At 42.3% G+C, this 18,997-nt stretch overlaps 1 protein-coding gene across 4 annotated transcripts in view; it reads right to left on the reverse strand.

Moving 5' to 3' along the window:
- Positions 1 to 18,997, reverse strand: part of CALN1 (calneuron 1) — a 625,214-nt gene that overhangs the window by 394,715 nt on the left and 211,502 nt on the right. The window lies entirely within an intron of this gene.

Here is an 18,997-nt window from a genome sequence, read left to right on the forward strand (position 1 = left end):
CCCAGCAACATTTCTACCTGCTGGTCCTTTTGCAATTATCTCTCTTTGCCATTGTCACAAACAGGCTCATCAACAAAAGAGTAATCCACCAGGGAACAGACCCATGGGGTCCAGCCTGATTGTGACTAAGCAAGAGCCATGGAACCTGTGGAAAAGTTGAACCAAAGAGTCTGAGTTTTTAGCAGCCATTGTTCAGACTCCCTGTTCACCTCTTAGTTTTTCAAGGCTTTTCAAGAGTAAAAATGAAGTCATCCTTGCCTGAGAAGATGCCATAAAAATGCATGAGATGTCTACCAGGGAGTGCTTTGATACCTTCTCAGTCACATTCAGACCATTTGTCCCTCCTTCACAGCAACCAGTGATGGAGAAGACTTAGAGCCAGAAGGCTCACTAGTCAGTCTTGCATAGCCCTGGTGCTTTGTGTTCAAGAGTGAAATGGACCAAAAAGCAGACAAAACAATGATAAGAAAAGAAAACTCTAGACCAATAACTCTAGTGAACAAAGATGCCAAAATCCTTATTACAGTATTAGCAAATTAAACCAGTAATCTACAGAAATATATCAAAAGGTATATTTTGATCATGACTAAGTAGGGTTTATTCCAGGAATGCAAGCCTGGCTCAACATTTTTTTAAAAAGAGGTAATTTACTACTTCAACTGAATAAGTTGAAAATACTTACGACTATTTCAATGACTGTAGAAAAAAGTACTTGACAAAATTTAATAACTATTCATGGTATAACCTCTCAGCAAATTAGAAATAGTGGGTAATTTCCTCAGTCTGATAAAATCTGTTATATATGAAAGACTGTATCTCACATCATCCTTGACAGTGAAAGACTGAAGACTTCCCCCCTAAAATTGCGGACAAAGCACAAAGCAAAGATGTCCACTGTTACCACTTCTATTTACCACCGTACTGTAGGTCTTAGCCATCGCAATAAGGCAAGAAAAAAAGAGATAAATATCTTTTTTTAAAAAGATCTTAAAATAAGCAAAATGATCCCTTATTTGCAGATGAATGTTTGTATAGAAATTTACAAGATATCTACAAAACAATTTCTAAAAGGAATAAATAAATTTAACAAGGTCATAGGATACAAGGTTTATATGAAAAAAATTGCTGTATTTCTATATAGGAGCAGAAGAAAAATGAAGCTATAAAAATCAATTCCATCTGCAGTAGTATTAAAAAAAGAAAAATAAAGTACATATGAATAAAACTAATCAAAAGTTATACAAAATCTCGAAGTTGAAAGTTATAATTTAATGTTATTTGGGCCTTAAGGAAGACCTAAACGAATATATATATCATGTTTATGGGTTAAAATATTCCATGTTGTTAAGAGATTACTTTCCCCAATTGATTATAGAGTTAATGCAATTACTATCAAAATTTAACCAGACTTATGCAGACATTGACCATTTGGATTCTAAAATTTACATACAAAGGCTAAATGCTATAAAAAGCCAAAGCAATGGTTTAAAAGAACAAAGTTAAAGGACTTAACTGCAGCTGATCTCAAGACTTATCTTGAAGGCCCAGTCAAAAGGATAGACTTCTAGATAATGGAACACAATACAGAGTCAAGAAATAGAGATACATATAAATGGATATTTTACAAAGGTGCTAAGGTAATTCAGTGGCAAAAGAAAGGTGGTTTTGTTTGTTTTTAATAAATGATGCTGGAATGCCTAAATATCCACATGAGAAAAAAATTAACAACCATTTTTTCATCTTGTATGTAAAAATGAACTCAAAATTGATAATAGATCTAAATAGAAAAACAAAAACTATAAAACATTGGGAACAAAAGACAAGAGAAATCTCTGTGACCATGAAATAAAGATTATCTAGATAGCACACAAAAAGTATGAATCATAACACAAAATACTGATACATCTAACTTTATAAAAAATAAAAATGTCTGGTCTTTAAAGGCCACTGTTGAGAAAATAAGGCAAACCACAGACTGGGAGAATATATTTGCAACATGCATGCAAACAAAGGACTTATATCTAGTATATATAAAGAATTTATATAGCTAAAAAATACAAGAGGCTTCAAAAATGAAGAAATACAAATAGCCAATAAACACAGGAAAAGATACACATCATTAGTCATTAGGAAAAGGCAAATGAAAAGCAGAAGGCCCCTTCCCCCTCCCCCTCTCCCTCTCCCTCTCCCTCCTTCTTTCTTCAGTCTCCCTCTACTTCTTTCTTTGGTCTCCCTCTGTTGCCAAGGCTGGACTGTACTGCCGTGATCTCAGCTCACTGCAACCTCCCTGCCTCGGGCTCCTGTGATTCTCCTGCCTTGGCCTGCCGAGTGCCTGGGATTGCAGGCGCACACCACCACGCCTGACTGGTTTTTGTATTTTTGGTGGAGATGGGGTTTCGCCATGTTGACCGGGCTGGTCTCCAGCTCCTGGCCTCAAGTGATCTGCCTGCCTTGGCCTCCCGAGGTGCTGGGATTGCAGACGGAGTCTCGCTCACTCAATGCTCAATGTTGCCCAGGCTGGAGTACAGTGGCGAGATCTCCGCTCGCTACAACCTCCACCTCCCAGCCACCTGCCTTGGCCTCCTGAAGTGCTAAGATTACAGCCTCTGCCCAGCCGCCACCCCGTCTAGGAAGTGAGGAACCTCTCTGCCTGGCCACCTATCGTCTGGGATGTGAGGAGCCCCTCTGCCCGGCCACCCCGTCTGGGAAGTGAGGAGCGCCTCTGCCCAGCTGCCATCCCGTATAGGAAGTGAGGAAAGTCTCTGCCCGGCCGCCCATCGTCTGGGATGTGAGGAGCGCCTCTGCCCGGCCACCCTGTCTGGGATGTGAGGAGCACCTAGGCCCAGCCACCCCGTCTGGGAAGTGAGGAGCGCCTCTGCCTGGCCACCCCATCTGGGAGGTGAGGAGCACCTCCGCCCGGCCGCCACCCCATCTGGGAGGAAGTGAGGAGCGCCTCTGCCCGGCTGCCCCGTCTGGGAAGTGAGGAGCGCCTCTACCTGGCCGCCCCGTCTGAGAAGTGAGGAGCGCCTCTGCCCGGCCGCCCCTTCTGGGAAGTGAGGAGCGCCTCTGCCCGGCCGCCCCATCTGGGAGGTGAGGAGCGCCTCTGTCCGGCCGCCCCTTCTGGGAAGTGAGGAGCGCCTCTGCCCGGCCGCCCCTTCTGGGAAGTGAGGAGCGCCTCTGCCCGGCCGCCCCATCTGGGAGGTGAGGAGCACCTCTGCCCGGCTGCCTATCGTCTGGGAAGTGAGGAGCGTCTCTGTCCGGCTGCCCCGTCTGGGAGGTGAGGAGCGCCTCTGCCCAGCCGCCCATCGTCTGGGAGGTGAGGAGTGCCTCTGCCCGGCCGCCCATCGTCTGGGAGGTGAGGAGCGCCTCTGCCCGGCCGCCCCGTCTGGGAGGTGAGGAGCGCCTCTGCCCGGCCACCCCGTCTGGGAGGTGTACCCAACAGCTCCGAAGAGACAGCGACCATCGAGAACGGGCCATGATGACGATGGCGGTTTTGTTGAAAAGAAAAGGGGGAAATTTGGGGAAAAGAAAGAGAGATCAGATTGTTACTGTGTCTGTGTAGAAAGAAGTAGGCATAGGAGACTCCATTTTGTTCTGTACTAGGAGAAATTCTTCTGCCTTGGGAGGCTGTTGATCTATGGCCTTGCCCCCAGCCCTGTGCTCTCTGAAACATGTGTTGTGTCAACTCAGGGTTAAATGGATTAAGGGCAGTGCAAAATGTGCGTTGTTAAACAGATGCTTGAAGGCAGCATGCTCGTTAAGAGTCATCACCACTCCCTAATCTTAAGTACCCAGGGACACAAACACTGCGGAAGGCCGCAGGGACCTCTGCCTAGGAAAACCAGAGACCTTTGTTCATGTGTTTATCTGCTGACCTTCTCTCCACTATTATCCTATGACCCTGCCACATCCCCCTCTCTGAGAAACACCCAAGAATAATCAATAAATACTTAAAATAAATAAATAAATAAAAAGGAAAAGGCAAATAGAAACAACAATTATATACCACCACACTTCAGCAGAATGGTTAAAATTAGACATAGTATCAGGATTGGCTAGGATGTAGAGCAACTGGAACTCTCATACACCAATGGTGGGAGTGCAAAACAGTACAACTACTTTGAAACACAGTTTGGCAATTTCTTAAAAAGTCAAATATCCATCTATCATGCAACCCACCCATTCCACTCTTAGCTGTTTACCCAAGAGAAATGGAAACATATGTCCACAGGAAGATTTGTATAAAAACATTCAAAGAAGCTTTATTACATTTTTGACTATTACTTATAATAGTCAAAAACTAGCTAAACAAAAAACACAAACATCCATCAACAGGTGGATGGATAAATTGTGGAATATCACCACAGAATATCACCCAACAATAAAAAACAAACTACAGATACATAACAACACAGATGAATCTCAAAATAATATGCTAAGAGAAAGAAGCCAGACACAAGAGTATATATTGTATTATCACATTTCTATAAAATTTCAGAAAACAAAAACTGAACTGTAGTGATAGAATGCAGATCAGTTTGAGACAGGGAGGTGAGAGCATGGAGGAAGGAATGAATTGCAAGGACCATCACGGAATTTTGGGGTGTGATGGAAATCTTTATTGGGTGGTAGTATTATAGGTATATACTTAGTCAAAACTCAACAAATTGCACACTTTAAATATGTGCAGTGTACTGTATGTAAGCTATACCTCAATATAATCTTTTTTTTTTGCGATGGAGTCTCGCTCTGTCTCCCAGGCTGGAGTGCAGTGGCGCAATCTCGGCTCACTGCAAGCTCCACCTCCCAGGTTCACGCCATTCTCCTGCCTCAGCCTCCCAAGTAGCTGAGACTACAGGCGCCTGCCACCACACCCAGCTAATTTTTTGTATTTTTAGTAGAGACAGGGTTTCACTGTGTTAGCCAGGATGGTCTCCATCTCCTGACCTCATGATCTGCCCGCCTCGGCCTCCCAAAGTGCTGGGACTACAGGAGTGAGCCAAATCATTTTTTAAATAAGAATATACCAGAGCAAATTCAGAATACAGTAAGTGGGGTAAGAAAGCATGCAATCTGAGACACGAGTGAAGATTCTTGAGGAGCATCATGACTGTCCTCAGATGTCCATCAGATACAAGAGTCAGCTTCTGGACAACCTCACTGCAAGGACCAGGATATACTGGTGGCATTTGGAGACGGCAAACTTCATCTGGGGATAGAGAACAATTTCCTAACCAGGAAGAATAATCCACAGCTAAAACTGGCTGCCACGCTGGAGAGGGTATTCCGTGGTACTGGAGGTATTCATGAAGAAGTAGGCAGACCAGGGCTTTGGAGGAACTTTGTGAGAACAAACACCGCCACTTTAAGTTCCAGCTCCCTTTCTAACCTCACGCATTTCAAGGAAATTACTTCTCTTCTAACAACAAGCAGCCTGAAAGAACAGACAGTAAATCACAAATAAAACAGCTCAGGCACAGAGGAAGAGGGAAAGTCTCTTAAGTAACCACCAAACTTCACACTTATACAATGGGCCCCAATAAAACAGTGGGCCCTAATAAGCATATTCCTTTCCCTTTAAGTGCACTAAAAAAAAAACTAAATGCAAACTCAGAGGGTATGCCTGCAACTGCAAAAAATGTATGGGAACAGACACAAAACTCTCCCTCCCAGATAAGCAAGACAAAGAGACACAGAAACATTCTGAGTCTGTGATAAGCTCTTCCACCCTGAACCCTTAAAAACTCTTCATCTGTAAGAGAGAGCACCTCTGACCTAGCTAGGCCAGAAGCTCCTCTCAGGTTTATTCTCTGAAATAAACCTGTCTTTGACTGTTAAGCTACTTTTCGTGTTTCTTTCCTCTTTAATTCTTACAGGCAGACCAGGGCTTTGGAAGAACTTTGTGGGAAAGGTAAGGCCTCTTCCAACCTGAAGATGCTAGAATTCTGCAAGACTAGGCATTCCCTGCTGTTTGTTGTTGGCATATGATAGAGTTTGGATGTTTGTCCCCTCCAAATTTCTTGTTGAAATGTGATTCCCAGTGTTGGAGGTGAGGCCTGCTTGGAGGTGTTTGGGTCATGGGGGCAGATCCTTCATTAATGTCTTAGTGCTGGCCTTGATAATGAGATCCGGTTATTAAAAAGTCTGTGGCACCTCCTCCCTCTCTCTCTTTCTCCCACTCTCGCCATGTAACATGCTGGCTCCTCATCACCTTCCCACCATGATTGGAAGCTTCCTGAGTCCTCACCAGAAGCAGATGCAGGCACCACACTTCATGTACAGCCCGGAGAACCATAAGCCAATTGAACTTCTTTATAAATTATCAAACTTCAGGTCTTTCTTCCTAGTGATGCAGGAACAGCCTACTACAGCATAGGAAAGCCCAAAGTTCAATAGAGTCTCCCTTTCCCAGACAATTTTCTCTAAAGAAAATTAAAATGTCAGGATGGAAATGAAGAGGAATTTTCCACCCTGTCTATTTGGTGCCAGATCCCCTTCTTTCTGTTGGCCCAAGAACACTACACTGAAGATGGATGATTTTTAGGTTTGCTCCCTTCCAAAGCCTCATCCTTTAATGACTAATTAGTCTGAAGTTAGCACAAACAGTAGCGGCTGAGTGGAAACACCTATTGTAATTTCTGGTGTGCTGGCTCCCAAAGCCATCCTCGTACTACATCTAACTCATAGCCTTCGTCTCCTGCTGAAACGGTGAGGAGGAGGGATGCGTGGGTGTAATCCTTAAACGTGATGACAAATCAGTTGAGCTACAAGAGCTCATTCACTCATTCATTTGTGCATTCATTCAATGAGCACATGAGCATTCTGATGCACCAGAACACTGTCTCCCCTGCTTCGACTGTGTAGCCCCTTCTTATTGTTATTTCAAGTGCTTACCCTGACTTAGAAAGGAGGACACTTGGAGGAGGAGACAGATTTAAGGAAGGTAAACAGAAATAAGACATCCCGGGCTATGTCATGACTCTTAAGCAAGCCTGGCCAGAGGGTCTATGTGAGACTGATCAACAGCTCAGGGTTTTTGTTAATTAATTTTTGATTATTCTCAAAGAGCTCAGGGTTCTTATTTTCTACACCAAGCTTTATATTACAATAGGACATTTGGGTGGGGCAATGTAGTTCACGCCTGTAATCCCAGCACTTGGGAAGGCTGAGAAGGGCCCATCACTTGAAGTCAGGAGTTCGAGACCAGCCTGGCCAACATGGTGAAACCTCATCTCTACTAAAAATACAAAAATTAGCCGGGCGTGGTGGTGCATGCCTGTAATCCCAGCTACTTGGGAGGCTGAGGCAGGAGGATCACTTGAACCTGGGAGGCAGAAACTGCAGTGAGCTGAGATTGCACCACTTCACTCCAGCCTGGGCGACAGAGGAAGACTCCATCTCAAATAAAAAAAAAAAAAAAGGACACTTGGTGGCAATTTGGCCCTTCTGAAGAGTCATTCCACAGGGCTCCAGGGACCATGGCAACCAAGCTATTTGCTCTTTCTTATTTCCCTTCTAGCATTCTCCTTTGTAACATGTTCGTATCTCTTAGCACCTCCACCCAGTGCTGATCCAGGGCAACAAAAAAAGAACTCACTCTGCCCCAACCACCTGTTTTCCAGCCAAGTGCTCTTGCTCAAAGAGCCAAGGCAGAAGCTCATTTGGTAGAAGTTGAATCTGAGGCCTTTTATTACCATTAATCTAATCTGCCCCAATTTGAAAGGATGAGGAAGGTGTGTTTGCATTCAGCTCAAATCACATCCTGAAAAATGGGGAAAAAAACTCGTAAGCAATTCAGAAGGAGAATAAGGCCCAATGTGTATTGCATAAAGGAATAAAACTGAACAATAGTGCTGTCAGAAACAGCAAGGAAGACCTCTTTCCACAAATCCAGATGAGACTAATTCAGCATGGAGAATTATTTCAGCTTGACATTAAAGGGAAATTCTGAGAAAGAAAAGGCAATGGGAAGAGTAACTGTTGGAAAAGGTTGCACTTGTGCAAGAGGTCGAATGGAGTAACATCCAATACATAATCACTGTGATTGCTAACTTAAAAATGGGTTCTTTGGGCCGGGTGCAGTGGCTCACGCCTGTAATCCCAGCACTTTGGGAGGCCGAGGTAAGTGAATCACGCGGTCAGGAGTTCAAGACCAGCCTGACCAACATGGTGAAACCCTCTCTACTGAAAAGACAAAATTAGCCAGGCAGGGTGGCGGGCACCTGTAATCCCAGCTACTCAGGAAACTGAGGCAGGAGAATCGCTTGAACTCGGGAGACGGAGATTGCAGTGAATCGAGATCGCACTATTGCAGCACTCCAGCCCGGACGACAGAGAGACTCTGCGTCAAAAAAAAAAAAAGAAAGAAAGAAAGAAAAGGTTCTTTGACAAAGTCCCACTTTATTTTTCACTTGGGTAATATTTTTATGCATATTGTAGATGTCTATTTCAATTAGGGACTATAAACGTCATTTTGTCAGATTTAGACTCCACTGAAAAATAAACAGCAAATTTTGAAATGCTTTGTTCTTATATTTTATGTCAAGTTTATTTGAAAAATTCTGAAGTCTGGGTTTTCCATGTTTTCAATATTTTTGGTCTTTAGGCATCATGGCTTACTTTAAAAGGCTAACTCCCAATAATATTTGGTTTCTTTTGTAAACAAGCGAGATATTAAATGAAAACTGGTGATTTTTTTTGGACTAAAATTAGCAAAGGTAAAACTTAGATATTTTCTCAAATGCAAGCAAGTTTTTAGTTGAACTCATATCTCACACTAATTGGGTGAAAAGTTGATCTGAATTAGAGATGCTTTAAATTCAGTATTATGACTTTCAAGGGCATTCAGTAACAAAAGGAAGTAGATAAGAAAAACATTCTATTTATACGTCTAACCAGGACAGCTCTGAGAGGCTAAATAAGTTTCACAGGTAATTAACATCATTTGCATGAGGACTAATATGCTTGAGATTAAAAGTTCTTTTTTAAATGTCATACAATTTTTTTGACTGTTCCCATCTTGACTAAGAGTAATGGCTAGCGCTGGCAAATACATCTGCCCCCAAAGACCAAACAGGTTAAGGCAAGTGTCACTAAACACTTAGTCTGCACCGGAGTTTCCATCAGCCAAAACCAGCAAGTTTTCTCTAATGGAGAATCTTGTCTCATTACACACTGGTAGACTATTTAACTTATCATCATGAAAATTAAAACTGAAGAAGAAAATAATAAATATATATATGAATATACGCACATGTGTGTACATATATATGTGTAACTTCATATATCCACCTAATTTTCAAACTTGCTCAAAATGACAGATAATAACTAAATGAATCGCCATATAACCATAACTCAGCTTCAACAATTAGCAATATTTTGCCACATTTGCTTCATCTTCTTCCCCTTCTTGCTAAAATATTTTAAAGCAGTTCTCAGACATCACGTCATTTCACCCCTACACACTGCAATGCATATCTATTAAAAAAAATTACAAACATTTTCTTATGTAAAAAAGTTATATACTGACTCTTATTAACAAAAGACATATACTGTTCCCATATTAACAAAAGACATAATAATTCTCAGGATGAAAAAATATCATCTGATAGTCATCCATGATCCCACCTCCCTAATTGTCTCACAAAGGTCATTTACATGATCTGTCCGCCATCAGGATACGAACAAGGCACACATGTTGCTTGTCTCTAACGTGCCCCACCCTCCCCAGCTTCTCATTCTTTTCAAGTCATTGACTTGTCGCAGAAACCATGTCAGCTGTCCTGAAGATTGTCCCACATTCCAGAAGCCCTTGGGGTATCATTTAGTTTTTTCCTCTGTCCCTCATATTTCCTGTAAATGGAAGTTGGCCCTAGAGCTTTGAATAGATTCATATTCAGCTTTTCATGAAGACAACTTCATATGGGATGCTGTGAGCTTCAGGTTGTACTACATTGGGACCCCACCCTACCTAGATATGCCAACTATAGTGACAACTAGCAGGTTCAGGGGGTGACAGCCCAAAATGTGCATTGTCAAGTTCTCCATAAACCTTTCATCTCATGGTTTCTTTCATCACAGAGCCTTGCTTGATGCAAACACCGTATTTCATTCTTGGTGGCAAACTGGTGATTTCCAAGTGCAATAATTTCTTCCACAATTATTCACTGACATCTTCATACAGAAGATGTCCTTTTTTTTTTTTTTTTTAAATCAACTTGGGCTATCCGGTTGCTGTTACTTGGGCTATTTGAAATACTGTTTATGCTTTTTTTCCTTTTTTTTTTTTTTTTTTTAGAGACAGGATCTCACAGTGTGGGTCATGCTGGAGTGCAGTGGCACCATCATAGCTCACTGCAATCTCAAACTCCCAGGCTCAAGTGATCCTCCAGCCTCAGCCTCCCACGTAGCTGAAGGCTACCACCTACCACCTACCGCGCCTGGCATGTTTGTTTTTTAAGTGCCAATCTTTGGAATAAAGATTTGGTACCTGGCCAAGCACGGTGGCTCACACCTATAATCCCAGCACTTTGGGAGGCCGAGGAGGGCGGATCACCTGAGATCAGGTATTCAAGACCAGCTTGGCCAACATGGTGAAACCCCATCTCTTCTAAAAATACAAAAATTAGCTGGATGTGGTGCAGGTAGGTGCCTGTAATCCCAGCGACTTGGGAGGCTGGGACAGGAGAATCACTTGAACCCAGGAGGCGGAAGTTGCAGTGAGCCGAGATCACGCCACTGCACTCCAGCCTGGGCAACAGAGCGAAACTCCATCCACCCCCCAAAAAAAAAAAAAAAATTTGTTACCCTATAAGCTTTTACCCCTACCATGTTAAAGTACCATGGAAATAAGTCTATATATGTATGTATTGTTAGAAACACATTGGAATATATATAATATATAAAATGTATATTATAAACATATAGTTTTTAGTATATACTAGAAATATACAATATATAAAATATGTAAAATGTTTATGTATATGAATATATGTTTAATGTGTTGCTACCAGTTGCATTTATTATTTTTTTTACTGCTTAAATCATTCCTTTTTGGGCAGTGGAAATCCTTTCAGTGGCCTCCAGTTCTTAGATAACCTATTAGTCTTTGGACTTACAGCACACACTGCCTAGCTCATAGTAAGGACTTCCATAACTTTTTCTTTTTGAGACGGACTCTTGCTCTGTCACCCAGGCTGGAGTGCTATGGCACGGCCTCAGCTCACTGCAACCTTCACCCCCAGGTTCAAGCGATTCTCCTCCCTCAGCCTCCTGAGTAGCTGGGATTACAGGTATGAGCCACCATGCCGGCTAATTTTTGTATTTTTAGTAGAGTCATGGTTTCGCCGTGTTGGCCAGGCTGGTCTCGAACTCCTGACCTCATGATCCGTCCATCTTGGCCTCCCAAAGTGCTGGGATTACGGGCATGAGCCACTACACCCAGCCGACTTCAGTAACTTTTATCTATTACTATATGAAAGCGAAACTTACTTCCACATAACAATGACCATAAGAACACAAGTATTCGGCCTATTCAACATATCTCTATCACGACATTTACTGGGTCCATACTATGTACCAGCACTATCCAAAGTAACTGGATTACAAAGACAGGTATAGCATGTTCAGTGATTATGGGATTACAGACTCAAGCAGCTGTTTATAAACACAGCATTCTAGTGCACCTGCACTTCAGGGTTAGGTGAGAAGTTGGTCATGAATCATTTATAGCTTGCCTTAGAGAAGAGGAGGGATAATTGCAAATGACAGGCTTCTTAAAGAAATAAATGAGAAGAGATTCAAGGTGAGCCCTAGAATGCCACTGGTCTCAGTGTATCTCAATATTCAGAAAACCAGGGAGCAGACGCAGCTGGATCGCTCAGCATTGCACACCACAGCATGTCCTGTATCTGTGCATCATTGATCAAGTGTGTCATGCTCTGAAAAAAAAAATCTGGTCTAGGAAGAGCAATGTGTTACCAGACAACTATAACACAGTGGGATGTGTTCTCACAATGCCATCAGAATAGAGATGAGCATGTGGTTGAAAAAAAATCTGTAGGAAGGGAAATATCAGTTGGGCTTTTAGAAAATGACTGAAATTCATTTTTACAGACGCAGTAGTTCAAACCTGTAATCCAACCACTTTAGGAGGCCGAGAGGGCAGATTACTTGAGGCCAGGAGTTTGAGACCAGCCTGGGCAACATGGTGAAACCCTGTCTCTACAAAAAATACAAAAATTAGTTAGACGTGGTGGCGCACACCTGTAGTCCCAGCTACTTGGGAGGCTGAGGCGGGAGAATGGCTTGAACCTGGGAGGTGGAGGCTGCAGTGAGCCGAGATTGTGCCACTGCACTCCAGCCTGAATTACAGAGTGAGACTCTGTCTCCAACAAAACAAAAAATGAAAAAAAAAAAAATGACGAAAATTCTACCAATGTTGTAAAACAAACAAACAAAAACAGAAAAGACGTTCTAGATAGGAAGACTAGCTTCTGCAAAGGCACAAAGTTGTGACAATTATATGGACAACAGTGACACGTTTTGTGTGGCCGGAAGACAGAGTATGCTTGAGAGGTAGCAGAGGAAGGTGGAACGGGACCAGGTGGTAAAGGCATTGAATGCTATGAAAAGGAGTCTACGTGTTGTCATTACACCAGAAGGAACCATCCAGTTGTCAAGCAAGAGTAATATGGTCAGCTCTATGGGGCTTTTTTGTTTGTTTTTGGGGTGTTTGTTGTTTCAGACACAGCCTCACTCTATCACCCAGGCTGGAATGCAGTGGTGTGATCTCGGCTCACTGCAACCTCCGCCTCCCTGGTTGAAGTGATTTTCATGCCTCAGTCTCCCAAGTAGCTGGGATTACAGGCATGCACCACCACGCCCAGCTAATTTTTTGTATTTTTAGTAGAGACGGGGTTTCACCACGATGGCCAGGCTGGAGATCTATGTTTTTTAAAAGATAACAGAAGAAGGCAAGGAGGGGGAGAGGGTAGATGGACCAAAAGAGAGAAAAAGTCAAAACAAAAAGATGAGTTAGAAATCTACAGTGGCCGAGATGAAAAATTATGAGAGTCTAGAAGTATACCTTAAATCTGCCAGGTAGAAAAAAAGGAGGCAGATATTCATTTGAGAAGCTTTTCACAGGTGAAATTTACGGGACTTGGTGACTGCCAAAATGCGAGAAGTCATGAAGAAGAGGAATGAAGGAGGACTCTCAGGTTTCTGAGTGTAAACAGGAAGTCGCTGAAATGCAATTCCATTTGCTAACTAGCCAAATCACAGTGCAAATTGATTAAGACTTAATACATGACGGAGTGTATTTGCAAAACAGGCAAGTTGCAAAAGACATCTTGGAGAAATAAACTCATCAGGATTTCCATTTTAAAAACACATGCAGGGCAACTCACATTTATAGCCTCTCCATTTTTAAATGTTAATGTTCTCTGGGAAGTAAATTATGAACGTCCAGTATGCCAGGATGCTGTCGTTAGCGTCAAAGATGAGTCCCAAATTTGAGGTATAGGTTGCCTAGCAACTAAAGTCCCCTCAAACAAAGAAAAACTGACTTTTTTTTTCTAGTAAAGTCGCTTCATGGATCCAAAGCAGGAGGAGGGGGAAATGATCATTAAAAATTGACCTTATGACGACAGTTCAGTTAAAGAAAATGAATTTACTCAACCAGCAGGGGGCATCCCACCTTCTCCAAGAACCTTTGCTAAAGTTCTCCATACAGGTTATTTCCCATCCTTGACTAATCTCAGCAAATGATAATCTCTCCTTCCTCTAAACTCTTACTTTACTGGGATGACCCTGGAGGCACAGCCTGGCATGATGGTTAATTTTTCAGTCGTCATCTTCAAATACATTGTCTGAGCCATTATCTTTCATGTCATTTATTGACTGTGGACCCAGACAGCCTAAATTTGAATCATGACTCTAGCCCTTACGACCTCTGTGGCCTTGAGCAATTGTGTAATGCCTCCATGCCTCAATTTCCCCATCTTTAAATGCCGGCAGTAATACTACTCTCTCTCATGTTGTAAGCATTCTATGTGTGATACATGAATTTATATTTTCATATTTATGAGTTTATACTTTTCTGTGTATAATTTATGTGAGCAATATAGGAGTTAACATAGTTAAGGTGCTTGACACAGTTCTGGCACATAGGAAGCACTCAGTAGTGATTGGCTCTGATTAGTATTACATCATGTTACCTTGTATCCTCTGTCGTAGCTGGAAAGGTAAACATATAGCATTTATTGTAAAAGTGACGGGTGATTTTCTGGTTCTTTTTCCACTGCTTCCTACTTTAATGTTCCAGTTTGCAGGAAAACACTCGAATTTATCTCAGAGCTAAAAAGGGGCCTCAGGAATTATCTGAGTATTCTGCAGGTACTTAGGGAGGAATCAGCCCAACCAAGACAGCCTTACTCTGTCACCCAGGCTGGAATGCAGTGGTGCAATCATAGCTCACTGCAGCCTTGAACTCCTGGGCTCAAAAAGTGATCCCCCATCTCAGCCTCTTGAGTAGCTGGGACTGCAGGTGCACATCACCAAGCTCAGCTAATTTTTATTTTATTTTATTTGTAGAGATGAAGGTCTCACTGTGTTGTCCAGGCTGGTCTCAAATTCCTGGGCTCAAGCTGTCATCCCGCCTTGGCCTCTCAAAGTGCTGGGATTACAGGCTTGAGCCACCACACCCAGCTGAGGCATCTCTGTTGAATTAGTGCGAGAAATTTGCAATTTGTGTGCAGTTGGCTTGAAGGTCCTTCCTCTGGGCCAATCAGCTCACCCAAAGAGTCCAAGTGTAGAGTTTTATCTCTGGAAAAATGTAAATGGGAAAGAGATCCCATCTCTTTCCCATGTGCATCCCATGAAAGGAAGGAGCATTTGCTGGGAGATGCTGAAGGCAGCCTCAAGAAGAAAGGAAAAGAAAAAGAGGAATGAGCTTATAACAAACAGGTAGGTGGAGAAAAACCAGAGATAGACCTGAAAACACAGATTGCTCAGGAAGCTTTCCTGGACAGGCCCTGGGATTCGCAGAGGAAGGCACAGAACTTCCCAAGGCCGGCAAACCAGGTTGTGGTAAGCAGAGTAATGGCCCTCCAAAGATGTCCATGTCTATGAATATGTCACCTTACATGACAAATGGGACTTTGCAGGTGTGATCAAGTTAAGGATTTTGAGATAGAGAGTGATATAGTTTAGCTGTGTCCCCACCCAAATCTCATCTTGAATTGTACTCCCATAATTCCGTGTTGTGGGAGGGACCCAGTGGGAGATAATTGATTCATGGGGGCGGTTTTCCCCATGCTGTTCTTGTGGTAGTGAATAAGTCTCACAAGATCTGATGGTTTTATCAGGGGGTTCCACTTTTGCATCTTCCTCATTCTCTCTTTGCCTGCTACCAAGCATGGAAGACATGATTTGCTCCTCTTTGCCTTCCCCCATGATTTCGAGGCTTTCCCAGCAATGTGGAACTGTAAGTTCAATTAAACCTCTTTCTCTTGTAAATTGCCCAGTCTCAGATGTGTCTTTATCAGCAGCATGAAAACAAATGCAGGGGGATTATCCTGAATTATCTGGGTGGGAGCAATGTCATTACAATGTCATTACAAGAGTCCCTACTAAGAGGAAGGCAGGAGGGTCAGAGAAGGAGAGATGAGGGCAGAGGCATAGCCACAGTGATGCACTGCCATGGAGTGCTGGTCACCTCCAAAAGCAGGAAAAGGCAAGGAAAGGATTCTCCACTAGAGCTTCCAGAAGGAATGCAGCCCTGCTGCCCCACCCATCACTTGACTTTCAGAACTAGAAGATAATGAATTCCTGTTGTTTTAAGCCACTCAAATGGTGATTGTGGTTACAGAAGCAATAGGAACCGAATGGACAAGTGGGAAAAGGGAGGAGTCTGGAAGAAAATCCATGTGCCCTCCCTCAGATAGGCAAGGAGAAGACAGCAAGAGTGGAAGTGGCAAAGCAAAGAATTTAGTGCCTATATCAGCATTTTCCTTTGAATTTTTTTAAACTGTAGATTCGGGGGTACATGTGCAGGTTTGTTACCTGACGACATCGCATGATGCTGAGATTTGGTGAACTGAACCCCTTACACAAGCAGTGAACAAAGGACCCAACAGGTAGTTTTTCAGCCCTTGCCTCCTTCCTCCTTCCCCACTCTGGTAGTCTCCAGTGTCCCCATCTTTATGTCCATGAGTACCCAACGTTTAGCTCTCACTTACAAGTGAGAACATCCAGTATTTGGTTTTCTGTTTCTGTGTTACTTAGGATAATGGCCTCCAGGTGCCTTTGTGTGGCTGCAATGGACATGATTTTTTCCTTTTTTACAGTTGTGTAGTATTCTATGGCACACATGTACCACCTTTTCTTTATGCAGTCCACCACTGATGGACACCTGTGTTAATTCTCTGACTTTGCTATTGGGAATAGTGCTGCAATAAACATATGAGTGCAGAGCTTTTTTTTTTTTTTTTTTTTTTTTTTGATAGAATGATTTCTTTTCCTTTGGGTTATATCGGCATTTTCTAAACTGTTCTGTAAGATGATATTATGAGTCCCCAGAAAGGGACAGGGCAAGTAGGGGAGTTCAGAAGATGATGAAAGTGGAACCAATTTGACAATCTGAGACTGATGGGAATTTGGTAAAAGAATATGATTGCTTTAGCCAGTTAAAAGTTGCAAGAAAGATATTATCATTATTATTATTGTAACCATTACTATTATTATGACTCTTCTGTTTTTTGTGGGAAAAACAGGTGAGATTTGAAATGGATGAAATGGATGAAAAAGATTCCTGGGTGTCTTGTCTGACACATTTTTCCAAGTTATCTCAGCCTTTCATCCTATTACATAATCTGTAAGTGGTAGAAAACTATTAAGAATGCAAGGAATTCTTGTCCATAGAGATGCAGATTAGTAGCATCTGGTGGAATGCAATCATTGTCTAGGACCGATGATCTAAGATGGGTACAGGTCCACAGCCTGTTAGGAACCGGGCCACATGGCAGGAGGTGAGGGAACATTACCCCCTGAGCTCTGCCTCCTGTAGGATCAGTGGTGGCATTAGATTCTCACAGGGGCATAAGCCCTTTTGTGAACTGCACAAGCGAGGGACCTAAGTTGCGTGTTTCTTATGAGAATCCAATGCCTAATGATCCGAGGTGGAATGGTTTTATCCCAAAACCATCACCGCCTCAAGTCCATGGAAAAATTGTCTTCCATGAAACTGGTCCCTGCTGCCAAAATGGTTGGAGACTGCTGGTCTAGGTGATAGACTCATTTTGCACCCACTTGTAAATCCATGTCAGCATTCGCTTTTTTCGTGTATACGTGTGATTCTTAGTCTTTTCCTTGGAACAAGTCATATCACCTTACTGGCTCTCTCAGTGAATGCCTTATATAAAATTTGTGATATATGTTCATCCTAAATCTGTATGGAAGTCACGATTTCTCATTTTCAAAAATTTATCCTGCAGGAAATGCAAATCAAAACCACAATGCAATACCACCCTACTCACACAAGAATGGCCATTATCAAAAAATCAAAAAATAATAGATGTTGGTGTGGATACAGTGAAAAGGAAACACTTCTACACTGCTGGTGGGAACGTAAAATAGTACCGCCACTATGGAAAACAGTGTGGAGATTTCTTAAAGAACTGAAAGTAGATCTACCATTTGATCCAGCAACCTCACTACTGCGCATCTGCTCAGAGGAAAAGAAATCATTATACAAAAAGGATACTGGCATACGCATGTTTATAGCAGCACGATTTGCAGTTACAAAAATGTGGAACCAGCCCAAATGCCCATCAATCAATGAGTGGATAAAGAAACTGAGATATATATACATGTACATATATGTGTGCATATACATATATGTACATGTATATATACATATATGTACATGTGTGTATATACATATATGTAAATGCATATATACATATACATGTGTATATATACACACATGTATATACATATATGTGTATATATACGTACATATGTGTACATGTACATACATGTGCATGTATACATGTACATACATGTGCATGTATATATATCTCAGTTTCTTTATATATTTTATATATATTCTTTATATACATATATATATGATGGAATACTACTCAGCCATAAAAAGGAATGAATAGCATGTGCAGCAACATGGATGGAATTGGAGACTACTAGTCTAAGTGAAGTAACTCAGGAATGGAAAACCAAACATCGTATGTTCTCACTCATAAGTGGGAGCTAAGCTATGAGGATTGAAAGTCATAAGAATGATACAATGAACTCTGGGGACTTGGGGGAAAGGGTGGGAGGGGGGTGAGGAATAAAAGATTACAAATTGGGTTCAGTGTACACTGCTCAGGTGATGGGTGCACCAAAATCCCACAGATCACCACTAAAGAACTTACTCATGTAACCAAATACCATCCATTCCCCAAAAATGTATGGAGATAGAAAATTTAAAAATAATAATCATATAAATTAAAAAGCAAAAAAGAAAACCCATCCTGCAATATTTTATCAGGATAGAGCCATTGTGCAGCAAATATAGCCTGAAAGTGTGTGTGTCTGTCTTTTTCCCACCTTCTCAGGAGCTGACTCAGGTACCACAGTGATGCAGCAAGACCAGGTACCCGAGAGGTATCCCCAGGCCCCCACTTCCTACACCGCACACACACAAAGCTCTCCCCATCTTGGTCTAAGAGGGACAACTAAGCATTCCTCCTATCAGGACTCTCCCTGCCTTCAGAACTGTGGCTCCTCCAGTGAGGAAAAAGAAAAGAGAGAAGCAGAAAGAACTGCAAAGTGGACCCTTGGATGCTGCTATCCAAAATCAGAGCCAAAATTAAGAGAATCTTAACCCCCACAAAATTATCCAGGTTAAAAACATACATGAGCTTCAGAAAGGGTGAACACAGCCATGGCTGAGAATCGTTGTGGATTATCATGATAGGAAATTGACATGCTTATG

Source organism: Pongo abelii, chromosome 6 (genome assembly GCF_028885655.2).
Source record: "Pongo abelii isolate AG06213 chromosome 6, NHGRI_mPonAbe1-v2.0_pri, whole genome shotgun sequence".
NCBI lineage: Eukaryota > Metazoa > Chordata > Mammalia > Primates > Hominidae > Pongo > Pongo abelii.